We start from the raw sequence: 27474 nt of genomic DNA on the forward strand, positions 1-27474 counted from the left end.
TTTTTCTTTGTTGTTAATCCTCACCTCAGGATATTTATTATTGATTTTTAGATAGAGTGAAAGAGAGAAAGAAATATCAACGTGAGAGAGACACACATTAATTGGTTGCCTCTGGTGCGACCTAGTTGAGGTTGGTTAGGGATCTAACCTCAACCCCGATATATGCCTTTGACTGGGAATCAAACTCAAGACCCTTTGGTCTATGGGCTCATGCTCTAACCTCTGAGCCAAACCAGCCAGGGAAGTTTTTCATTCTTATGACCACATTCATGGATCACTTTTAGATTTTTGTCTCTTGTCCATTCTTACCAAACCATGGATTTGAAGACTATGTGTGGCCATGAGTTGACCTGAACACTGTTGGGCCAAAGGTATATGATTGCCTTTGTATTCTAATTCTACAATGAGCCAGAAAGGCAGACCTTTTATTTTTAAGACATCATTAGGAAATTACCACATCTAGTGCTTTAGATATTGCCTTTTACCTGGTGATATGTATGAAAAAAGAGGAAGCTGCTTTTTTATTTAAAAATATTTATTAAGTGCTTATAATGTGCTAGTTACTGTTCTAGGTATTTGCCATATATTAGTCAACAAATCAAGAATCTCTGCCCTCTTGGAGCTTATGTGACAGATGTCTATGTGTCATACATTGCGTGACTTGTACTTATAGCCTTTGCCAGAATGTATTTATGGTTTATTATAATCTAGAGCATCTATCTGAATATCTGAAAAGTTTCTCAGCTTCAGAAGCTGGGGAAATCAGGGAATGATGGGAAGTCCCAGCTCCTGGCTCAAAAGAAAACAAAACTAGGAATACACTTTCATAAGAAACATTACCTACATGGCAGCTGCTTGCATGCTGATACTTTGTGTGTTCAGCAGGCATTTAGTAGGTTCACATGATGTCTTACCTTCTCTGTGTGATGTTGCTTTTTGCAGAAAAAGCGTTTTGCATCTCAAATAACTGACCTACAATCAGATATTTGGGACATGTCCAGTTTATTAACTGGGAATTGTCTGTGCATCTGTTCAAATGTACATGGAGTATTTGTGCGGGTGCATTTATGTATATTTAGACATGCATTCATTTGAATATAGAAAAAGCAAGATATGCTATCCTTTAAACACATTGATTGCATTTCTATTCTCTACCAAACATGCTGCTGGTCTCTTCCTTTCTGCGAGAGTGTTGAGTACATAGTGGTTGAGATCAAAGAGACTGTTTCCAAGTTTGACACTAATACATAGCATTCCTGCTAGTTGTATAATCTTGGAGAAGTCATTTTTTTGAGCTTGAATTTCCCCTATTTGGATAATAGCTTCTAAATTACAGTATGAGCTATTGTTAGGATTAAATGATATGATGTATGTGAATGGTACCAGGGACTTAATAGATGTCTATTTTTTAAAAGTAGGTTTAGACCCTGCTCTCAAACAGGACTTAAACAAGCTCATGTATAATGCTTGTGAGAGGCAGAAAGATATACAGATAAATGGATTGGGTTGAGTCCAGGGAGAGACTGTATTCAGCATGTGTGACAGGCAGGGATCGAGGAAACTTCCAGAGGAACTGGCATTTGAGCAGGATGGGATTTACACATGAGGACATTGATAAGGGTAACCTAAATAGAAGATTAGGAGTGTAGTGAGATCACTTTAAATAGTTTAGCCACCCATACATACGTATCCTTTATGTGGAGGAGGAGGCTACCAATGTGTTGTTACCTATGTCTTCCCAGTGTCTGATTTAAGATAATAACTTTTGATCTGAGATGACAGTTCACCCAATATGGAGAGTCTAACAGGTCTCGATTTTCTATCTCACTCTCTACCTTCTAATCCAATTGCAAATTTAAAATCAGAAGAATCACCTGATTTTTAATTATCGAGTATTTACCATACTAGTGGCATATTTTTTTTTCTCAACAAACAGTTGAAAATATGAACTGTATTTCAAAATAGTCATTAGAATGCTAGCTACTCAACAATAATCCCTCTTCTTAAAAGTCAATGGAGTTTGTAAAAGCAGAATAAACTTAAGCAGAGTTATCTCAGGGACTAACTCCAGGCCCAGTTCATCTTAGATGCATAGAGTATACTCTTTGTCCTGCCTTCTTTCCCAAACTCACATGCCACGTTCCCTCCCCCCAAAGACGCACGCACGACTGCCATCAGCCACACCCAACCAGCTGCGGCTCCTGAGACTCATTCATGCTTCCGTGCCCCCCGGAGACCTCTCTGCCTGGACGCCCCTCCGCTGCCCTCTCTGCTTGCTCAGAGCACCTTCTACACTTGCCCGGCCTACTCAAAGGCCGTTTCTGGAGAGCTGTCCCTCCGCCTACCTGAAAAGTGGTTCCTCCTGCCCCTCCCGGTGCCTCGGTCTCCCCGCTGGTGGCCCGGCACTGCCATTACTTTGGTTCCCGACCGTCTTCTCTGTTACCCTGTGAGATCTCCCCGGGAAAGGCTGATGCTCAGACACATCCTTGGAAAGCCTTGACAAGGCCTTCAGAGCAGAAATGTAGAGAATGTTTATTGAATAAGTGAATTAAAAATTAGAGCAATATGGGACCTTTCCTCTTTCATTGCTTTTCCACACGCAGTGCTGGGAATCAGTTAAGCACACCAGAGGGTAAACCAGCCAAACGGGGGGAAAACTGAGCTGAGGGTGAGGAGGAAAAGTCGGGCGTTTGCAATGTGTCTTTTTCAGGCTATTTGATTTGTGTAAAAAAAATAACAATCCCACTCCTAGAACAGTGGCTCTCAGCCTTAACTGTATATTGGGTTCACCTTGGGCTTTTTTATAAACATGATGCCTGGGTTCTAATCAGAAGGACTTGGGCTGGGTTGTTGCTCAGGGGAACCTGGGCATTAGCTCCCCAAATGATTCTAATGTGCAGACAAAATAGAGACTCCCGGTCCTGCGCAGTGCAGACTGTTGTCAGTTCCTCCCTGAGAGAGCGATTCAGGGGGGCAGAAGGACGGGGTGTGCAGTCCAGGTGTGCTTGGATGCGTGTGTGTGTGTGTGTGTGTGTGTGTGTGGAATTGGTCAAGGAAGTGAATTCCTGACAGGCAAGTTAGGAAGGTCCTTTTGAGCTTACTAATATTCTTAACTTTTGAAGTGCAAATCTAAAGTAAATAACACCAAGGTTTATTAAGTATATTGACAAACAGACCACCCAAAGAGGTCATTTCAAAGTCAAAGTCTTCTGGAAGTGAGTTTTCAAAGTGGTTTAGTTTTCACTTGAATGTTGATTCATTTTAAGCTTCTAATTTCAGATTAAATAAACACACAGAATTATCTAGATAACTGAAGCCAAACCGATGATTTTAGGCCCTAAGGAGCCCCTCTACTTTAGGTGAAAGTGAGTTTTTATTTTGAATTATTTAGCGATTTGAGGACAAAGCACAGTTTTTGTCTGTTTTCTCTGGATACTTGACAAGTATCATTGCAACATTCTAGCTTCACTTTCTGAGGAAAATGCAGGCAGTGTGATGTTGAGATGGGACTTGCAGTTTGTACTTAACTAACTCTTGTGCTGCATGACCGAGAGTTTTTCTGAAATACAAGAAGGAAATTTATACAATTAATTTTCTTAAATGTTGTTTTCAAACAAAATATTGGCTGCATGCGCCTATCTTCCAATCCTAGATCCAACTGAATATTTTGAACTCATCCAAGACCGTCCAGATTCCCCAGAACCGATGGTGGGTCTGATTCCCCTCCCTTCCATGGGAGCCTGAAATCTCTTGGCATCAATAATAGTAGGCTGAAATGGAATCAAAGGCTGGAGACTCTGAAATGCCCTGGCAGGACAGAGTTATTTTTAGTTCTATTGTTGTGTTGATATGGAGTGCATGAGAACATTCTTTTCTTTATTTAAACTTTTCACATACTAGAAAAGGCTTTATGGGGCAACAGTCCTCATTTCAAAGGGCACTTGTGTGAAAGAGTATTTCCTTTCTTTACTCTGTGTTCCACTACGGGGAGGAAAAGCCATGAGAACTTGCTGGAATATATGTTCTGCTATCTTTAGAATATGGCACAGAGTATACCAGACACTAGGAGATTCTTGTTATTATATTGTAAGAATTTGAGGAGTACGGTAACATTTGACTGGAGATTTTTAAAAAATAGAGAAAATAGATGTTTCTGGGAATAATCCACTTCACAGCACACAATTTAAATATGTACTTGGGACTGATGATACTTTAATGAAAGTTTAGTAATATCATTTGAACTTTATTTTTAAATGCCCTTAAAAAAACAAACCAGCCCTGGCCATTTAGGCTCAGCAGTTAGAGCGTCGGCCTGCGGTCCAGAGAGACCCGGGTTCGGTTCCCGCTAAGGGGCATGTACCTCAGTTGCGGTTTGTCCCCGGCCCTGGTTGGTCATGTGGGTGGCGGCCACTCGATGTGTCCCTTTCATGTCGATGTTTCTCTTTCTCTCTCTTCCTCTCTCTCCCTCCCACTCTATCTGAACAAAAAATGAAAAAATGTTCTTGAGTGAGGATAAAAGAAAAAAGAAAAGAAAACAAAACAAAACAAAAAAAACAAACAAACCTCCGTATGTCTTTTGTAAATTCACTATAAAAATATGGAGTGATGTAGGTTGCTTTCTCTTTCCACAGAGTTATCTTCAGAATGAGCTATTTTTATCCCCATTTACGAAAGAATAATGACTCACCAAGAATTGTTCAGTTCTCCCTACACATCATTTTCAGCTTATTGATGTCATGAATTATATTAATAAATTCTCTAATGTGCAAATCCTTTTAGTCCCTCTGGTTTTCACATTTTGCTAAGGTAGGTCTGCTTGTGGGGGCAGTCTTGGTTTCTCTCATCTTCAATTTGGTTTCTGGGGACCTCCCTGAGTATCTAGCCCCTTCCCCCACAAAACTCCAACAAACTAATCCATCCTGCTAAACAGCACAGTTCTGGTGATGTGAGACCAAAGAGGATAAGGAATAGGAAATTAAAACAAAGGAAATCCCCTTTACTGTCCCTCAATAGCACCATTTAATTTAATTTCAAAGTTGAAAAAAAAACCCAGGTCATATAGTCTAACCATCATACTGTGGGTGCACATTGGCTGCCTTAAGTAAAAACCTTCTGTTAGTATTTCCAGGTCTATTTTTAAGGAAATAGGTCTTTGGAAATAGTGATTTCAGATAGGTCCAGGGCAGCATGCACCAGGGTGGTGAGCGAGTGATGGGCAGTGATTACGATAAGAGCAAATTTACTGAGTCAACTATGTGGTAGACACTTTTTAAAGAACTTTATATGCATTAACTCTTCAATCCTCAGAACAATTTTACGAGGCAGGTACTATTATAATGCTTATTACACAGAAGAAGAAATGAGAGGTTAAGTAAATAGTCCAAGGTCAACAGCTAGTAAGTGGGAGAGGTAGCTTTTAAACCAAAGCATCTGCTTCTAACACTTGGCATCTCTGCTATGACATACTATTCTTTCCTAGAAGAAGAAAGGCTATTGTAGCTATTGGAAAGAAGACTCTTTCTTGTGACTTTATTTATGGTGGAGATATTTGTGTAAAACCTGACCCCCCAGCAGGAAGGGTAGTTGCAGAGACTTCTCTGTGATTATCTGATAGCAAAACATTCTAAATCCCATAGGAATATTATCGTTTGGGGAATTGCATTGAAAAATTAAAACCTGTGTGCAACAGAAGAAAGGTTATTACTTTATTAGAAGTAAAATGACTAATAAGATTCAAAATCATAGTCTAACTGCTGGCTTCCTGTAGATCATAAAAACATAATTTTGGGAACTGAATATTAGCACATAGGACAACTTAGAGATCAAACTTTAGGTTAAATTGCAATGTGTATGCTTTTATTTTATTTTCTAAACAAATGGTACCATCTCTAGGAGGAAAAAATCCTGTTAACTTAAAATACAATTTGAGGTGTAAAAGTACAGTCTGATATATTCTGTTCAAATCCAAGAGAACTGCTTTTATTTAACCACGAAGTCTTAAAGCAGAGTTCAGTTGAAAATGTGGCCTCATGATAAATATTTAGATTGTAAAGGAGAGAAAATATAATATGACAGCAGGCATTTTAAAGCTTTTTTTTTTTTTTTTTTTTTTTTTTTTGCATTATAGAATTTTGGAAAAATATGAGATATTTGGAGAACTATCAGGAATTATTTTAAATCATAGTTGTTAACAACTACAATGGGTTTTATTGTCCAAACTAGTTCTTACTTCTAAACATACATGAAAGAGATGAACTACATATATAATGGTCAAAGCACTGTCATTTTTAAATGATTTTCTGTTTTTGTTTGTCTTTAACATAAGGTTTGTTTCCTGGCTTGTCTCGATAGGTGATATCCACTTAGGTAACCTAGTTGAAAATTTGAGCTGCTATTATATTTTGATCATGACATACAGTTGCTGGAAAATTGGATCCCTTGTGAATTGACTGATATTAAAATCATAATAAAAAATGTCAGTTCAGTTATTTTGCTTTCTTTTGCTTTGATCTGCTCTTTTCTTAATTGGACAGTTGTTTTGGAAATATCTAAGTCATATAACAACCGAGACTGGTAGAAACATATGAGCTGAAGTTTCTAGTGTTCAACAAGTTAGGGAATTCAGCTTTGAAATGTGACATTTTTTTTGCTCTTCACTTTTATAACCTAAAATTGTAGCATTTTTCTCTGCTTTTACCTAAACAAGTCTAACATTTCCCACCCCTGAGTCATTCCCATAACGCTTACACAAATTTTTGCTCTCTGCGAACAATCCCATTGTGTACTAAATCTCAATTAAGTTGACATATTTTATATTTAACCTTATTGTAAGCACCGGTGTCCATGAAATAACAGGTTTGATGTACTAATTTTATATTTTTTCATTGCATAGTATAATAAGCACTAAAGTGTAAAATATAAAATGCTTTATCCTTGTACTACCTAAGATCAACTGTAGTACTACTATTTGGGTAAAAACTGTCCTATTATAACAACTGGGCATGTAAAGTCAAGTATCTTTCATTTTTCTCTCCCTTTTTCCTTCTGTACACTGACTTGTCAGGTCACCGCTCAGCTAGTGCTTCTCGGTTTCTTTCCCTCTGCTGCCGTGATGGAGGACGAACCACAGTGGATCCCTGGGCCCACTCAGGTGTGGTGATCCTGAGCAGGTAGCAGTAACTCCACCACATGCTCTCCGGCCGAAGAAAGTGGAGCAGAATGCAAGTGAGGTAACCTTGATTTTCTGTCGTTTTAAGAGTGAATCATTTACAAACTCGGTTCTTTTATTATGAGTAGTTAAAAACAGTTTCCTTGCAACACGCCCCTCTGCTGATTGCAACACCATGCCAGAGGGCCTCTGCTTGCACAGATTAAAAAGCACTGCCAGAATTTTTGTTTCTGTTTCAAATTTGCATTCAAGCAACAGTGTGCTTGGTAATTTATTATTATTATTATTATTTTTTACAAAGTGATTGTTTAAATTCTGTTTTCTTTAATACTTTCTTTTTTTCACTTAAAGATTCTTTTAGTCTCAAAATTAAAAAAAAATAAAGTACTACGTTAAGAGCTGTGTGTGAGCTGGTGGATTATTGTGGGGGTTATTGTTGGTAATTGTAGGGTGACCAATTAGTCCCAGTCTGCCCTGTGCTTTTCTGTTTTTAGCACTGATGTTCCACATCCTGGAAAAATCCCTCAGTTCTGGGCAAATGAGATAGTTGATCACCCTAAAGCCAGCTGAAAATTGAAAATGCGACTGTATAGGATTTTAGTTGGGCATACAATTTGGTAATCCCTATATTTAAATATGCTGAGATCGTGGACTTTAACCTAATGATCATAGCTAAATATGGGCAGAGAGATCTCTCTGTTGCTCAACATGTCCGTTCTCTAAATTGCTTTTATAAAGAACTATCAGAAACACACATCTTAATCGTGTCACTGCCTTGCATAATGAGGCTTCCCATTTATTTCAGGCTTTACCCAGACTCTTGAAAGTGACTCATCTGGCCCTGCTTGACTTCATCCAAAGGTTCTCAAACTTTGCTCTAGTAAGAGCCACCTAAAAAATTCATTAAAAATGTATATGCCCAAGCCCCTGGCACAAAGGAAATGAATCTGGAGAACAGCTTAAAACATGTATTTTTAAAACCATTACAGCGGATGCTTCTCTTTCAGGTGGTCCCTGGACCATGTTTTTGGGAAGACACACCTTGTTCATATTTCCTTTTCTAGATTTATTGCTCAAACTCTCCCATTACACTTTATTCTCTGGGCTTACTAAAATTCATTTCAATGTTTCAGGGTTGCACACCTTCACACACATGCAGGACGTCAATCTGAAAACTCGTCTCATCTTTGCTGGTCAATCAGATTTCTGCCTAGTCATCCTCCTCCCCAGGAAGCGTCTGCGCAGCCCCTGTGGAGGTCCACGTCTCTGTAGGTGCCCTGCATGGGGCCCGCCTTCTCCAGCCAAGGGCATGCAGCTCAGGAGTGTAATTGCCTCTTCCTTGTGTGTATTTCCCTTTTAACTAAGTTCAGTGCACACAGACACCTCTCATTTATCTTATTTATGACTGTTTTCTCAATTTCTAGTTCATTTTTGAGCATATGTTGAGCGTCCACGATTATTTATTGAGGAATTAAATTACTTTATTAATGGCTAGATTGATGTAAAAGGAAGTCTTAGCTGGGCCAGAACTGAGACAGATCCATTTAGCATTGAGTTATTCCCTTCCACAGCCCTATCTGTTGATATGTTTGGGTGGGTTTTTTTTTTTTTTTTTTTTGGCTAAAGTAGTACTGAGATTTGGTTGTGGGAGGAGTACAGGGCCTAGGAGCCGGAGGCACAGGTATGAGAACTTAAAGGGTTAGAGACGTGTTGTTGCAGCTGAACCTGAGCGACAGGTCTGGAGCATGAATATAGAAAGGGGTGGTGGCAATTTCATACACGTCTGAGAGGTTCAAAGGGCAGGTGTGATACAGCGAGGGGGATACAAATAAACACACCCAAAACACACGACACACAGGGCTTCTACCACTGACAACACCGAGGACACAGCCTTGTCCCCTGAGGGCTCTGAGCAGCCATTACCAAGGTCTGGTTGTGTTTTCTCAGAGGAAACAGCAGCATAATCATTATCCCCCAGCTCCTCTGGAAATTCTATGGAGAAAAAAAGATCCAAAAGAGATTTGGTGCTTGTGTTGAAGGAAAAGTCACGAGCTGAGGTCTTACATTAACAAATGGGAACTGAGTGCTGTTGTAATTTGGATTTCATGGGTAAAAATCGGATGTTTGAATGAGACTGAGCGTAAGTTAAACGCAGCATTTGAATGAGGCCCACTGTGACCCTTCAGCCTCAGATGGTACAAGACTTTCTGGTAGGATTGCATCGAGAGTTCTATGAAATGGGCTAGCTGAGTTTTAAGGTTTTATTGCTTTATGGACTTTTTATGCGTCTCTCAACATACAAAGTTTCACCATTCTTGTCAACTGGTGATGCTATGGAGTTCTTTTCTAGTCTTTGAACAATTTCTACTGAGCAGGTCCTACCTTAAATCTGGTTTTAAGTATGTTCTTTTTTCTTTTCTTTTCTTTTTTTGAAGAGAAAGGAGGGGAGAGAGAGAGATATATATCCATGTGAGAGAGAAACATCCATCGGCTGCCTCTTGCACACCCCCTACTGGGAATCAAGCTGCAAGCCAGGCATGTGCCCTGATTGGATATTGAATCGGGACCCCTCAGTCCATGGGACCATGCTCAATCCACTGAGCCACACCAGCCAGCCTCAAATCTGGTTTTAAGCAACTAGAATTGACCTTGCTGGCTGTTATACCATTAAGGAGCTGCTAAATTAGATTGTATTGAGTCCGTCTCAGGAGCTTGGGAAATGGTGCGTTGTGAATACACCGATTCTACCTGGGAGAGTGTGTAATTGTGTAGGTGGTGACTGAGAGTCAGTGTGAACTCTACATGTTTACTTAAAACAGGATTGACATCCCTGGTGAATTATCTTATTATTCTACTTGGCAATGTGTCGATATATTCCCTGAGCAGTTCCTTGAGTTAAGCACCTTACCCTGTACTGGTTAGAAAGAGGAAAACTTAGTATTTCTTAAATCTAGGAAGAATAAAAACTATTATATAAATAAGTAACCACAATGGTCATTTTCTAAAGAAATAGTACCTAGTAGCCTGAAATTTTGAGTTTCCTGTTAATGGATATTAGGTCAACTTATATAACTTTCATAGTAAAGTTACATAATTATACATTGTTATAGATGTTGCTATTCAAAATAGGAATGTGTTATTTCTGAGGGAAAAAAATTAATGTAATTAGAAAGGTATAGAGGCCAAATAAATAAATAAATAAATAAACATTTATTTATTTTAAAGATCACACATTTATATTTTTTTTAAAAGAGAGAGGAAAGTATTAATATAAATTTACTGGATTGTCACAATTAAAAATTTTTTTTTTTTTTTTCTTTCTTGTCCTGGCCGGTTTGGCTCAGCGGTTAGAGCGTCGGCCTGCGGTCTGGAGAGACCCGGGTTCGGTTCCCGCTAAGGGCACGTACTTCGGTTGCAGTTTGTCCCCGGCCCTGGTTGGTCGTGTGGGTGGCAGCCACTCGATGTGTCCCTTCACATCGATGTTTCTCTCCTCTCTCTCTGTTCCTCTCTCTCCCACTCTACTTGAACAAAAAGTGGAAAAGTATCCTCGGGTGAGGATAAAAAAAAAAAAAAAAAAATTTTTTTCTTTATTGATTTTAGAGAGAGAGGAAATGAGGAGGAAAGAGAGATAGAAACATCAATGAGAAAGAGCATCAATTGGCTGCCTCCTGTATGCCCCCCACTAGGAATTTGTCCCACAACCTGGGCATGTGCCCTAACCAGGAATTGAACTGGTGACCTCTTGGTGCATGGGTTGATGCTCAACCACCCAGCCACACTGGCCTGACTGGACGGTCACAATTTTAACACCAATTAAGTTGAATGCTTGAAAGATACTAGAACTCTCATACATGTATAAGGCTAGGGAAAACTTATGTTTGGCTTTAACTGGGAAGCATAAAAGGATGTCAAGTGTGATGAGCAGAAATGCCAGACAACACAGAGAAAGAATTCAATGGCTTCCAACTCTGGTTAGGAACAGAGGGAGGCCAGTGTCTTCTATAGTGCAAAGGGCAGCAGAAAATGACCACAAAGAAATTGAATTATAGGAGCAATCTCACAAAGACACCTGGGTGTAAGTTATGTGTAAGTCAGTTGGTGAAATGGATAATCACAAGCTTCCGAGACAAGGTCAGTTGACTGATTTCTACCTCGAAACATAGTACACCCCACCATTATCTATTCCAGTTAAATGGAAGAAAAGATGTGACTATTTCCAAGCTCAAGCCAAAAATTAGGGCATGTGGGCAACATTTGGAGGCAAAAACGAGATACTCTATTAAAACCCAAACATAGGAAATAACTCCGTAAACACATTTCATGAACCACATTAGAAATATGTACATTTACCTTACTCTGAATTCATACAGTGGTGGTGGCAGTGAGCTTCTCTCTTTACCAAGATAATAGAATCATCTTGGTGTTTTAAATGATTTCTATATATTTCTTCTTCATACACTTAAAACAAATTCAGAATAACATGCCAGAAGATACAGTCTTATATGATGCCAAGAAACATCACTATTGCAATATGGAAAGAGAATGTCTTTTCTAGTAAAAAACTAATTAACTTGACATTTACCTAAGGATTCAGGATTAAGTCATCATTATCTTCATCACAAAAAGGGGAATAGTAACAATGACAAACATTTACTGACGGCTTGCCCTATCAGGTACTTTGCTAAATAGTTTTCAAGTAAATGCAATTTAGTCTTCCTAACAACCATCTGATGCAGATAATATCATTATACCCAAATTTTGGATGAGGAAATTGAGGTTCAAAGAATTAAGTAGAGTGATTCAAAGTCACACAGCTATTTATAGTCAGGTCTTCCTGACTGTAGAACTTGTATTTCTAACTGTAAGCTGCGTTCTCCTTACTTGAAAATTTGGCTTGGGGAGACCTTAAATTTAAAATATAAGACATTGGTTCTCACTCTCCAGGGTCAAGAGCTTCCTGGGAAGTTGAAGCTGACTATGTAAAATGTTTCCTTCCATGAGCTAGTCTGATTTTAAAATTTCCAGTGTTCGTTTATATAATAGGAATCACATGGATCACACTCTGCTGGTTATACAGGAAGATAAATGAGACGACTACATGCTACAACTAATGACTTCTGGGCCTTGATTTCCTGCTGCATTTCCTAACTGAAGACACTTACTGGGATCCCAGGCTGTCACTGAAGTTAAACAAAATAAATCATGGGTTGTAAAATTAAAACAATAACCTGATTTTATGGCTATTTTGTTCAGACTGGAAGAGCGCTGAGGATAATGGTTTCGGCTGAGGCAGTTAGATATCGCTAAGGCCAATTTTATGCCTTGTCATGCTTTCATTTTCCTTTGCTTCAAGCTAATGGTAGAGCAATTGGAAGATTGCTTTGAATGAAACATACCGCAGCAGAAACTTTAAAGAAGAGAATATATTAGCTTAATAGTTCAATAAAACAAAATTCAAATGTTCCTTTTGGCAAAAGTTTCACTTAATTTCAGCTTAAATTTTCCAGGAAATTCTTCAAAAAGGTAATGAATTTGCAAATTATTTGCCATCTCTAGTTGCATATCTAAGTGAAGATAAATCTTTATGGTTTTCATATTGAGAAGTTATGGGTGACTATTCCCTTTTATTGAAAATTAAAAATTCCTCTATCATTCACAAGTGAAAGTGGTATAGATGTATCTACTCATGCCTGTGTGTGGTAGCGGGGTGGAGGTGGGGTCAGCAAGGAAAGAGGCACAGTAGAACTGGAAGAATAGTCAAGCTCAAATTAGCTAGAAGGATCTCAGGTGGAGAAGGACAATCACATGTCTATAAATCAAATTCAATCTCTCTTCAATTTGGCAAGAGGTTCAATGTCAATCATTTTGGGACCCTAGGGTCATTGAAAATCTAAAATGGTGCCTGAAAAATGGGAATGAGCCTTATGGCTGCTACTGATCCTCGTCGTCTGTCCTCTACTGGTCCTTGAATTCAGATGGCTCTGCCATCTAATGTCGAACAGCCTACGAGCCCGACTTCCAAGGATCTAGCCTTCTAGGTCCACTAGGTAGCTCTTCTTTAGAAAATTTTGCTGCCTTTCAAAGTACTGCCAGAAAGTGAGGCGTGTACCATCACTATCAACAGGACCTTGGCTCAATTCCCTTTCCAGGGCCTTGGCTAGCTGCCCACTGCTGCTTCCACACTGTTCCCTCAAAGGCCCCCACCTCTTTCTCTGTCCTCCACAGCTGTCCCCTCGCTTGACTTCTGGAAGGAATCCAGGCTTCTGAGTGCGAAACCCAAGGAAAGGTAGGGGTGCTTTCAGACAACTCCTAAAACAAAAGTCTCCTCTGAGGCCAGTAGCACAAAGAGTCGGGCTGCCTTTTTGAAACAAGGGAGAGGAGAATAAAAAAAAATGCAGGGGTAAACAAAACCTAAATTAATATCTCAATATATTAACCTGCCTCACTATTAAAGATTCCTGGCAGGGAGATGCGAGATGACTAACAGCTCACTAGTTATATTCAGATTGGCGCCAGCACGGTGGAAGTTCCGTTGGTAAAGAGTATGCATAAATTCTTCATAAATATTGTTTGACCACACCCCTACTCTGGGCAGAGTGTTTTTAGGGAGGACCAACAAGTGCTGTCTTTGCACTGAGAGTTAGAGAGGATGAGCTTTGGTGGCACTTCAGGGGATTTTCCAATGGGTTTGGAGCGAGTCCCAAGAGGCAATTATATACTCTAATCTCCTCGGAGAAGAGCTTCCCGGGATAAATGCAAAATCTGCATCAGAAAAGAGTACAGCTCTTAACTTGTCACTGTTTTGTCCCTATGTCTGTTGCTGGAAAATTCCTCTTGCCTAATGTTATCAAGTGAACTGGCTAAATTCTGCAGAAAGTTGCTCACGACACTGATAAGAGCCCTCCATTAAACAGCTTAATTTGACCTTGATCCCAGAGACTTTGAGAAACTGAATCTGCACTTGTATAATCCAAGAGTTAAACATGGTCCTGCACAGTTGGGTAACATGTGACCTTGAAACATTGTTCCAAAATCATGTTCCCCCCTTGCAGGCTTGGACCTTATCTGTGCATCAGCGAACACTTTATCTTGGTAACACTTCAGGAATGTGCAGAATGGTGAAGAGCTTGAATGCCACGGCAGTTTCGAGTTTTCTGGCTCTTGTAACCAGCTCCCTGGATCAGTCGTTAGAGGACTGTTACAGCCCGGACGCTGTGGGAGAACTGAAGTTCATGACCAAATCACTGTCAAGGGCAGTTGAAGGTTGGCTAGGCTCTGGTCAGCTGATACTTTCCTGTTTTGAGTATGTTTTAGTGCTACTGATACATGCCACGGAAAATGCCTATATTCTTATTTTGGTTTCAGGAAAGCTATTGCAAGTTGTTTGCCAAGAAGTACTTGAATTTGATTTTAAAAAATGGGGTGCTATATTGTAATGGTTAAGAGTGTGGGCTTTGGTGTTAGAGTCCTGGGTTTGAATCCAGTCCTAACACTTACTAGCTCTGTGACCTGGAGTCATTATCTTCATCAATTATGAGCCTCAGTTTTCTAATGTGTAAACTGGGTAGAATAATACTCAGCTTTCCAGACTTTCACATGTTATATTAAAAGAGATAGTGTATGCTATGCGCTTGTACACTAAGAAGTAGGAAGAACTCAATAACTATTCTACAGTATTATTCACTATTTTTGTTCTATTTGCCCAATGGGACTATAAATTTATTGAAAGAAGAAATCATAGCTTAGATTGCTTTACTTTTCTCCGGCCAAGAAGAATGCCGAGTATATAGCCAGTAGTCAATAAATATTGTTCACTCTGCTCTTTCTTTTGGAATTATCCCCCTCTCTGCCCAGTTCCACTATGTCTACTTTGAAGAACTCTCTTTTCTTTACGTTTGGTGGAAAGTGATAGAATGTAAAACAATACTAGAAGTCTCTGCATCTGGTAGGTTTTCTTAAATCTTGCATTCTAAGTATCATAAGAACTTTGGACTGTAGTCATTAAAAGAAGTACTCAAATGCAAGTAGGCATAGAGTTCTCTAACTAATGTACTTTGTGTTTTCTTAGTTCAGATTAGCCCTTCATGTCTTAATACTTTGCATGAGGGACAGTGTGCACTTGTAGGCTATCTCTGTCTCTGCAACTTCAGAGTTATCAATAAAATCTTGACTGAAACTGAGCTGTGTGTCTACACAATCAACATCTTGGCAGCAGTATTCCTGGTGTGGAGTGGAAACACGGAAGAGGGTGAAGTAAGGGCAAGCTCCAGGGCAAATGTTTTACGGCAGTTCTGTGGTTGCCATAAAGCAGGTGTTTCTTTTTGTCATCACTCTGGATGGGAGAGACTGGATGAGACTCCACATACAATTTTAGGCTGGTTGGAGGAACAAAAGAAGCCTCCTTAATTATATGGATGGTTATGACTGGTTTGTTTTCCAGTTCCCCTCGGAAACTATTTGCAGTTTATTTGCCATTTCTAGTTGCATATCTAAGTGAAGATAAATCTTTATTGTTTTCACATATTGAGAAGTTATGGGTGACTCTTCCCTTTTATTGAAAATGAAAAATCTCTCTACCATTCACAAGTGAAAATGATATAGATGTACCCATGCATGCCTTGTGTGGAGGTGGGGTCAGGAAGGAAAGGGGCACAGAGGTGGGATGAAGGAGTGGGGGCAATATATGTCATATTTTCCCTATAGAATTCAATTAAATGTACATATATAACATTGCCTGTACCTTTGAAGAAAACCTAGCCTTTAAGGGGCTAACCTTGAGAGGAAAAGAAAGAGAATGGATACTAGGGTTTTGTTTTTGTTTTTTAATATTTAAATAAACTTTGTATTTTGGAAGAGCCTTAGATTTACAGAAAAATTACAACAAGATAGTATTGAGAGTTCCCATAAACCCTGCCCTCATTTCCTCCCATTATTAACATCTGACATTGTTAATATGCATGTTTGTCATAATTAATAAACCAATGCTAATACATTATTACTAACTAGACTCCATACTTTCTTCAAATTTTCTTATATTTTACCTTTCAAATAAGCCAATTCAATACCAGATGCATTCATGTCATTGTTTCTCTTAGTTTTCTAATACTATTTAGGTAGGCACTATTTTCTGATTTTAAGGATAAGACATGTGATACCAGAGAAGGTAATTAACTTCATTAGAGTAACTAAAGAAATAGTAAAGCAATGATTCAAACCCAAACCATCTGGCCCCAACCCCATTTTTTTTTCCCTTTTTATATCATGCTATCTTTCTCACTTGCAATACAGTAACAAATTTGTATTTGAAAAATGTACTGTGCATATAGTGTTGCATCCATGTTTTGGAAAATATTTTTAAAGAACTCCTTTACAAGGTGCTCGTATACAAGTAGAATTGTTTATATGGATTTTCATGATTTCTCGAAACCAGAGACACTTATTTGAGTCCCAGAAGTCTAAGTTAGGGCTGCCAAAGTATAATTGGTCTTTGAATGATAGATGACATCTTGCTCTAATATGTTTAGTAATGCCTTGTTTCCTTATTGAAGGTTCTGTGTCACAGAAGATGCATTTCAACTCCTATTTTACTCACAGGTGACATAAAAGAATGTGAGCAAGGTTTTGAGTTGAATCATATATTATAGGAGGTTTTCTTTCAGTTTTTTCCTAAGCTAACAAGGTTAGTCACAAACAATTCACCTCAGAAACAAAGCACATGAACACTGGAAAGTAAATTCATGGGACTTCACAATCTTTAGTTATTTATACCATATTCATTTCAATTCACTTACATGAACTCCCAATTCTAAAGTTTTAGCTCCTCCCAGATGCATAATATCCGTTGTAATATAGTAAATAAGAAAATAGTGCCTTCAAAAAATTAGAATGTGTTGGAGAAAAGGGTCCAAAAAAAAAAAAAATCCAAGCAGTAGGATAAGCAATTAGGCATTATTTTAAGCAGGTCCTTTTTCTCTCACAGTTATATTTCACCTGCTTAACAATAATCATTAAAAGAATCTAAAAATAGTTCAGTAGGAGCCAAAGGTTTCAATAACAGATTAGAATTACCGGATGGCCATTTCTTGTGGTTAATAACAGCTCTACTGTGTTGACTTAAAACATAAAAGGGTGGTTATTCCTAACAGATATTTTCTCTTTCACATGAAACAAGGAAGTATACAGAAAAGAAAAAAAAAAAAGACTGACTGTTCTTGGTAAGTAGATTTTAATTTGTATCTACACTGTGTTCTTCTCACTTCATTAGGTTTAAAATTTGTGACTGAACAGTACTGTCTGGGCAGCCTGCTGCATAGTTGGAGATGTCAGAGGCAATTACTTTCACAGATTTAAGATTTTATTATCACACATATCCTGTCTTTCGCTATCTAGTGGACAGCCCAATCAAGGATGATATGAATTTCATCATCTTTTCCTTGTTGTTGTGCAATTTTAATAACAGTTTCAGGAGCATCCCACTCTGCACAAGAATGCAGCAGCTGGATGACAGTTGAATGGAGCCATCCAAAGTTAGAATACTTATTTCTTTCTCTAATTTCAAATTCTTCCTGCAGACGAAATGAGCTCCCTTAGACTTAGTGGTAAAGAATCTCCAAAAATCACACCTCTTTTTCAGTTATGTTGAAAATTCTCAAAAAAAAAAAAAAAAAAAGATTATTTAAGAGTAGGTTGTGGAATAGCAACTTCACTCAGTTTTAATAAAAAGTTCCCACTTTTTTACATTTTTTGGAAGAGGTGTGAGTTAATCTGAATCATTTACTTAAGGGTTTATAGTCCCTCGAAGAAGGGGACTATAAAATTTTTTATGTAAAAAATTTTCCTATAAAGTTTTATGACAAATGTAGAAATCATCATAGACCACAGTCTGAACTTCCTCATTCAGTCAGAGACCAAGTCTTGTGGAATTTCCTCTGACAGGTATCATTTCACTATTTCCCCTCTACCTTCACGCCTACGCTCTTGATTTTTTTTCTTGGCTGAGCTATTACAATAGGGTTCTAGTTGTTTTGCCTAATTCCTTCTCACAGTCACCACAAAGCTTTTGCAAAATGCAAATCTGATCATAGTTTCACTCAATTTAAAACTCTTTAGAGACTTCTTATTGCCCTTAGGCAAAAGTACAAGTTCCCTGGCAAAGGAGGTCCTTCCTGATGTCTCTTTTGTGGTTTCATCTCTTATCTGGTGGTGTATACACTCAGGTAGCATCAAGGCACTTCACACTTGCTTCTACTAAATCTGCTTGCTCTACTTAGAGACTTTCTGTACCTTACTCTCTTGAAGAATGAGTAAGTACACATCTTTTAGGACACAATAGAATGTTATATACTCTGGGAACACTTTCTTGAGTCCTGGGGAAGACATAACCACCCTCTTTTTTTTTGTCTTTTGTGTACCCTATAATTTATGGAGCACATTGTTTATAGATCTATAGACTTTCTACAGATTTAGCTCTTCATATTTAATATGTGAATGAGGCATCTATATTTTTTCTTTTTATGTACTCCAAGAATCACCAACAGTCCTGGAGATCAACAAATGGCCGTGCTACTATTATTGTGGCTGGTCACAAGCTTGGTTCAGGGCAGTGGCAGTCAAACTTGTTGAATGGGAGGATTGCCCAGGAGTTAGATAATGTTCAAATTCCTGAATCCCCAAAGTAAATCAAATTCCTGGCTCTAAGTAATGAGGAGGGATCCAGAAATCTACAAGTACTCCGTGTTAACTTTGATGAAGGTGTATAGGAAGCAAACTTTGAAGAAACTGTTTCTTCCAGTTATCTATAGTTGCATAATCAACTACCCTAAGTGGCATAAACAAACCCCTTAGAAGCTTGAAAAACAACTGTTTTATTATGCCCCCAGATCCTGAAGATCAAGAATTTGTACAGGACATAGCAGAAATGACTTGGCTCTGCTCCACAACGTCTGGAGTCTCAACAAGGAAGACTCAGATGTCTGTGGGTGCCTTGAATGGCTGAGGGCTGGAATAGATAAGCTGTAGGATCTCTTGCATTGTGGGTTTCTCACTCACATGCTTGCCTCCTGGACCAGCATGACTTAAAGCTTGCATTCATTCGAGACTGTCAACAAACACACCAACATGTGGCTTGGACTTCTTACAGCATGGTGACTGGGTTCTGAAAGGAAACCTTCAAAGAGGACAAGCATTTTGAAAGAGCTGGGTAGAAGCTACCTGGCCTTTTATGACCCAGATTCACTTTTCTCATACTCGTATGGCTGAGGCATTCACAGGCCCATCCAAATTCAAGGTGTAGGGGCATAGACCTCCCTTCTCAAAGGGAGAAGTGTCAAAAAATTGGAGGCAACATTTTTTAAACTGCCATACTGATTTCAACTTTGATTCAAATCTCTCTCTATATATCTATACCTATATCTATATCTATCTGTATTTTTTCCCCTTCTACTGGATCTGTAAGCTATTTGAGGATAAAGATTGTGTCTTATTTAGTTTGAGCTCTTGGGACCTCAGGCAAGCCTTAGTACTTAATATAAACCCAGTAAATACTTGTTGCTTTTAACTTATCTAAAGGTCAACAACTATAGCCCTTCAATTACTGGGTATTATGGAGTATTGATCTAGAGACACTTTTTTAGCAAGAAGTTCTTTGTATAAGACAAGGGACTTGCCTCATAAAGGTTGATTGATTTTTCATTGCTACTTGAGTCCTAGCTTTACCACTTCATGACTGTGATCTTGGGCAAATTACTTACACTCTCTATACTTCTGTTTATCTCTAATATGGAGACAACAATAAGAAATTTGATGTAAAGATCAAATGAAATAAAGTTCTTTAATAAGTAGATGTAATAGGATTGAACAGAAAAAGATTTTTCTCATAAAGATATCATTCTTACAATAGCATTGACGATTAGGGTTAGTCAATCAACTATTTATGTGAATTAGCAGTTAAATTATTTCATAATAGTCTCATATGATATATTTGCTCAAATAGGTATGCATATATGTGTTGATGCATGTATTTTAGAGAAGTATTGGTGAATTTTCAAACATTTGGGAATATTTTAATTCTCTTTTTTGTTATTAATTTCTAGCTTAATTTTACGCTAGTCAGTAAGCATACTTGGTACAACTTCTATCTTCTAAAATGTTTGAAGACTTTTATTTATTCTCCAGCATATGGGTCCAATTTGACAAATGTTTCATGTGGATTTGATAAAAAGATGCATTGTAGAATTGTTGGAAATAGTACTCAATATAGGTCTATTAGGTCAAGTTTGTATTTCAAATCTTTTGTGCCTCTACAAAAATTGTCTTTTGATCTTCTGTTCTGTCTTTTTTTTTTAAATCCTCACCTGAAGATATTTTTCCATTTATTTTCAGACAAAGTGGGAGGGAGAGAGAAACATTGGTGTGAGAGAGACACATAGATTGGTTGCCTCCCGCACGGCCCTGACCCTGGCCAGGGACTGAACCACAACCAAGGTATGTACCCTTGACCAGAATTGAACCTGTGACTCTTTGTTCTGGGAGCTGATGCTCCAATTGCTGAGCCAAATGGACCAGGGCTTCTGTTTTGTCTCCTACTAAAAGAGATATACTAAATTGTCCAAATATTTTTGTGAGTTTTTCTTAGTGCTGTTAATATTTGCTTTATATATTTTGAGTCTATATGCGTACATTTTGAGAATTGTTATATCTTTTTAGGTGGATTTAATATTTTATTTTCATGACATGTCTGTCTATCTGTAGCAATTCTTGCCGTAAAGTTTACTTTGAATGATAACAGTAAAGTTATGTCAATTTTATTTTGGTCAGTGAGGTTATGCTAGATATTTTTCAACTTTTTGTATTCAATATTTTGTGTTTTTATATTTAAAGGTGTCTCTTGTAAGTAGCATAAAGTTGATTTTTAAAAATCTAATCCAATTTTTAATTGGAAATTTTGGTTCATTTACACTTTATATAATTTGATATATTTATGTTTAAATTGACCATGATAGTATTTTATATTTCTTTGTCCCATCTCTCCCCAACTTTTCTTATCTTTCTTTGTGTTATTTAAAAATTTTTAGGATTACACTTTTTTCTCTATTAATTATATTTTAGTTGTTCTTTTTTTTAATCCTCACTTGAGGACATTTTTCGATATTTTGTTCAGATAGAGTTGGAGGGAGAGAGAGAGAGAGAAAAACATCAATGTGAAGGGACACATTGAGTGGTTGCCACCTGCACGACCCAACCAGGGCCGGGGACAAACTGCAACCGAGGTATGTGCCCTTAGCGGGAATCGAACCCAGGTCTCTCTGGACTGCAGGCCGACGCTCTAACCACTGAGCCAAACCGGCCAGGGCTTAGTTGTTCTTTTAAACAATTATTTTCGTGGTTTTAGTGAGTGCAGCTTGCTGTATTTATTGTAGTCTACTATAAATTAGTACTTTTGCCACTCCACAGAAAACATGAGGTCCTTCAATCACTTTTCTGTCATTTATTCCCTCCTATCTTTCTTTTTTATCAAGTGTAAAACTTTTTATATTTTAAACTCTACAAAGCGTTAAAATTGTTTTATGTTATCAATACTCATTTTACTTACTGATTTATTAAATTTTTTATTGGTCTTCTTTTCTACCTGCATTTTCCTACCTATGAGATTATTTTTCTTTTTCCAGAAAAAGGTTTTTTTCATATGGGTCTCCTGGAGATGAATTTTCTCCAACTTTTTTTTTTTTTGGTCTGAAATGTGGCCTTATTTTTGCTGGTATATAATTCTAGATTGACAGATATATGTTCTTTAAACATTTCCAAGTTGTTAATTCTTTTTTTTTCACCTCCAGTTCACTGTGTTGAAAAGTCAATTGTCAGCTTTATTATTGCTCATTTCAGATAATGTGCCTCTTTCTCTGGCTGCTTTTAAGATATTCTTTGTCTTCAGTGTTTAGTAGTTTGAATGTTATATGCGTAATTATAGATTCTCTTTGCTTATGTTCCACTTGGGGTTTCATGGATCTGTGCTTGGTGATGTAATATGTAACTTTGCCATCTATTTTTCCAAATAGTGCTTCTGCTTCATTGTCTCTACAGTCTCGTTTGGGATTATAGTTGTAGACATGTTAGACGGTTTCGCCATGTTCCATATGCCCATATGCTCTTTTAAAAATATATCTTTTCCATCCTTTTTCTCACTGGAGATATTTTACTGATCTACCTTTCAGTGTACTATTCCTCATTTCTCTTGTATCTAATATGCCATGGAATCTATGTAATGAATTCTTTTCAGTTATTTTATTGTTTATTTCTAAAATTTCACTTCTGCTGCCTCCATCTTCTTATCTCTTTTCTTTAATTTTTGTTTTCTTTATTGATTTGAGAGAGAGAGAAAGGGAGAGGGAGAGAGAGGTAGAATCATTGATGAGAGAGAACATCGACTGGTTGCCTCCTGCATGCTCCCCACTGGGGATCGGGCCCACAACCTGGGCAAGAGCCCTGACCGAGAATCGAACTGGCGACCTCTTGGTGCATGGGTTGATGCTCAGCCACTGAGTCACACCAGCCGGGCCTTATCTATTTTCTTAAATAGAGTAACCACAATTTTTTAAAACCAGTGTCTGCTTTTCTCCAGTTTTACTTATTTATTTACTTCTAGCAATGCACTGATTTATATTGTCTATGTTTTTATTTTATATTTTGGCTATTTGGAACTATCTTCTGGGATGCCTCATAATTTTCAATTAAATGCCAGACATTCTGGGTCTAGATTATTTTATTTCCTTCCAGAGAGAATTGGCTTTACTTTTTTCCAGGCAAGTAGAGAAACTGAAGATTATCCTGATTCAATCAAAGACTGGGATGATTCCAGGTTATATTTGAGTCCTTTTGTGTTGATCTGTTTTTGGTTTGCCATTACTCTTAGATCGATTTCTTCATAAGCCTCAATGGAACTTTCTAAAGTGTCTTTTCCTCAGTATTCATTAGTCTTCAGTTTCTGAGTCTCCAGCATGATACTAGTGCAGATCTCTTCAGTGAGCTTTTTTGCCTCTTCGCTTGCCTTCCCTGACTCTCACCTTCTGCAGCTCGGTACAGTGATACCTCGGTTCTTGAACATAATTCTTTCCAGGAGGACGGTCGAGAACCAAATTGTTCGAGAACCGAAGCAATGAAACCCAATAGGAAATAATGGAAACTGGATTAATTCGTTCCAAGCCCCAGAAAATGCCTATTTATTGGCCTAATTTGTATATACTATGTAGAAAAACATAAGTCTCAACAAGAAATAAAAGTGTACAGTATGTCTAAGGGTTCAATTCAGTGTAAAGCGTGACTCTCTCCACAAAGCGTGACTCTCTCTGCACTCACACTGGTGACGCGAGCAAGGCGCGCTGGGCCGAATGAACGCCATTCGGCTCAACTCGGCTCAGCTCGGAAGTTCGAGTTCCAAATATTTGTTCGGATTCCAAGACAAAAGTTTCTCGAATCTCCTGGTCGAATACCGATTTGGTCGAAATTCGAGGCGTTCGAGAACCGAGGTATCACTGTATTTTTAAATGTTAAGAGAGAAAATGTGGTGCAGAGTGTTGAAATGTTGAACTCCTGTCCGCATGGTTCCCTTTCCTCTAGAATCTTGGTCCTTTATTTTTTGACCAGCTTTTGATCTCACCAGACTTGTAAGTTTGCTCAAGGCTCTGGGCTGCCATTTTCTGCTTCGCTTCTCAGTCCCATGATACTAATGGGCAACTGTAGTAAGAAGAGAGGTGGCAGGGAAGAGGCTCCTCTGTGCATTGTTTTTCTCTGCAATGTCAGCCTTGCTAGCCCTGATGTCTTGAGGATTCTCAGATATAGTCAAAATGTTTTTGTTTGTAATGTGATCCTTTTTTTTTTTTTTTTGCCTAGGAGAATTGGTCTTTTCTGGACAAGAGAATTATCCTGACGACGAGTTCTGTCATAGTTGGAAGTACAGTTTTTAAGATGAACCACTTTCAGAGATACATTTTTGACACTTTCTTCCATGATCTTGAATACAACTTTACCTGGGTGTGCTTTTCTAGTTGTTTTCTTAGTTTTCATTAACTGGCAATAGTTATGCATTTCCTTATATTATTTGATGTTGTTCAAACATTGGAGCACCTTATCTAGGATTGTGGCATATAAAGACATTTTTGAACTATGGTAAAAATGAGTGCTTCTGTTGTTTTTAATTCTGAATATAAAGATATTTTTGAACTATGGTAAAAATGAGTTCTTCTGTTGTTTTTAATTCTCAAACTAATATGTGATCTTATGGAACTCTTTTGGTTTTCAAAGCTCTTGATATAGTTTCATAGAAAGTTGTATCTAATAAAGAGCACAGAGTTCTCCCTTTTGGTAATATATTTTTCCTCTTTCCCAAGTGGTGGAGAGAAAGAAACAAGGGGGCGTGGTCAGGAGATACACCATGAACAGTAGGGGAGGGGTCAGTGGCTTTATGGTCATACTAACCTGTGTTCCAGTCTTGGCCTCTCTCCTAACTGCTATGTGACTTTGGAAAACATACTTAGTTGCTCAGGCCTCTGTTTTCACATCTGTGAAGCCACTAGACCTCTGTGAGGGTTAAATGAGAGACCTATAAAAAGAAAGGAGCACCATGTATAGCAAAGTAGGTGCTTGATGATCATTCTCCCCTCTCTTCCATCCTGTAAGTGTAACTGTGGTAGTGCCAAGTGAGCCTTGTAAAGGTACACGCAGCACTGCAGGCTGTTGGATGTCTAGTTAGAATTATGTGATAACGAGTCCTGGATCATGGGTTAAAAATCTGTTTGAGCCAGACAGCCCCCCTCTGCCCCTGATTTTGAAACGGCCTTTACATTGTGGTTGTAAACTAATAGAGAAAACATGGGTGCAGGCCCACCTCCTCTGAAAGGGAAAGTGACTTAAAACTCTGCCTGGAAGGTGGGTCAGTACCGTTACCTTTATATTTGAGGTGCAGAATAGGATATAGGACAATGCTGTTTGAACTTCCTTCAAGCCTGATTCTGCACCATGGCCTTGAGGTTGAAGGCAAAAGCCTCCACCCCCTCTGAAAACGAACCGAGGTCACCTTTCTGTTATAACCCACATTAACTACACAGTACTTTTAAAGCTTATTCTCAGAGCTAAGAGTCTGAGCAAGCTCTTGCTGAGCAGTTAATAGTTCCATATTTGCCTCCCAAATCTGTGCATGACTCATTGCTTTTGGGTGTAATAACTTGAACTACATAAAACCAATTTTAATTCTAAATATAATTTTGACTCTTAGGAAAAAATATATAGCATGCATCACTTGAATTACAAAGTAGATCAAAATAGTTGGAATTAGGATATCATCTGTATGTCAAACAGGGTGATTTTTCAGCTGCATTTGGAATTGTGGCATGTAGTGATTTTACAAGTAAAGCCGATTTAAATATGGAACGCAGGCACCGGTCCTCTCTAAGGTGTTCAGTTAATTGGGGAATGATGACAGTTTTGTTCTAAGCTTTCTGATTTCAGTAAGCTTTTATACTTGATTTCTTGAGAGAAACATATTTACTGCCCTCTAGTATCTTATGTGATTTAAGTTGTTGCTTTAAACTGGCAGCATTCACAATGTTAAGAAGAGTGACTGTTGTTTGATGGATCATTAGCTTTGGTTTTAGGGTTTTCCTCTCCCGTTTACATTAATCAGTTTTATGTACCCTGTGCCATGGTTCTTTCCCCAGTTCACATAAATATTGATGTCGTCTTCAATTGGCAGTTGCAGAAGAGGAATTAGAAGGAGCACGCTGGCTCCAATAGCTATCAGCTGTAAAACCAGTTCCAGTCATATCTATCAAAATTAGCTACTTTTTCAGTACATGAAATCCATTTATGCAAAAGGAAAATCAAATAAACTCTCATTAAGGAATCTGTATTGTTTTTTTCCATTTACAGCATTAAAAATGAACTTCCACCACTACCAATCAAATTATAGTATTTTTGTAATATCTTCTTGTATGAGTAATCTATCAGTTTGTAAGATAAATAATCTGCCTGTGAAATTAACTATTTACTTTCTCCATTCCTGTTGGATTTTTCTTCGTTTCAGCGGAGCTTAGTTTAAAATAAGATCATACCATAGATTTGATTACCAGGTTGAGATTTTAAACATGTCTTTTTCATAAAGACTTGCTTGGTAGAGCTCTTGTAGGATGATGAGTGGGAATAAAAATTGTTCCCGGTGGGCTGAGGGTTCCCAAGCCCTGGAGCTCCATAGCCCCAGTGGTGAACACAGGAGCCTGAATAAAGAGGAAGATCGGAGGCAGTCACTTTTATTGCCTAGAATTTTCTGATGATTTCCCCTTCACCACAAACTGCTTTCTATCCTGTGCTGCTACGAAACTCCAGAAATGTACTGTGTAATATATTAGCCAACCTGAGACTATTTTTTTTTATTTTTAATCTTATTATTGAAAGTATTACACATGTCCTCCCTATTTTCCCCCTATTGACTCCCTCCTCCTGCCGCCACCCCCACTTTCACCACACTAGTGTCTGTGTCCATAGGTTATGCATATATGCATATAAGTTCTTTGGTTTATCTCTTCCCCCCTCCCTTCCCTCTAGACTTTATTTTTTTAGAGCAGTTTCAGGTTCACAACAAAACTGAGGGGATGGTACAGAAACTTCCCATATACTCCCTGGTCCCCTATATGCATAGTTTCCCCCATTGTCAACACCCGCCACTAGAGTATTACATTTGTCACAAGTGATAAACCTACATTGACTAATACATCATTATCACCCAAAGTGTGTAGTTTACATTAAGGTTTTTTTCTTGGTAATTCTATATTCTTTTATATTCTATAGGTTTGCCCCAATTTATATTGCATGTGTGCACCATTATGCTATCATACAGAATGGTTTCACTCTTTTAAAAATCCTCTGTACTTGCCTGTTCGTACCACCATCCCTCTAACCTCTGGCAACCGCTGATCTTTCTACCGTCTCTATAGTTTACTTTTTCTAGAGTGTCATGTTGTTGGAATCATACAATATGTAGCCTTTTCAAACTCGCTTATTTTACTTAAAAATATGCATTTAAGTTTTCTTCATGTCTTTGCATGGCTCAATATCTCATTTCTTTTTCCATTGTCTGGATGTATTATACTTTATTTACCTGTTCACCTACTGAAGGGCATCGTCTAAGTTTTGGCAATTTTGAATTAAACTGCTGTTAAGAGCCATGTACAAGTTTTGTATGTATATGTTTCCAACTCCTTTGGGTAAATACCGAAGAGCACAATTGCTAAATCATATGGTAATCATGTGTTTGGTTTTAT

The sequence above is a fragment of the Molossus molossus genome, unplaced genomic scaffold, assembly GCF_014108415.1.
Source record: "Molossus molossus isolate mMolMol1 unplaced genomic scaffold, mMolMol1.p scaffold_m16_p_8, whole genome shotgun sequence".
Classification (NCBI taxonomy): domain Eukaryota; kingdom Metazoa; phylum Chordata; class Mammalia; order Chiroptera; family Molossidae; genus Molossus; species Molossus molossus.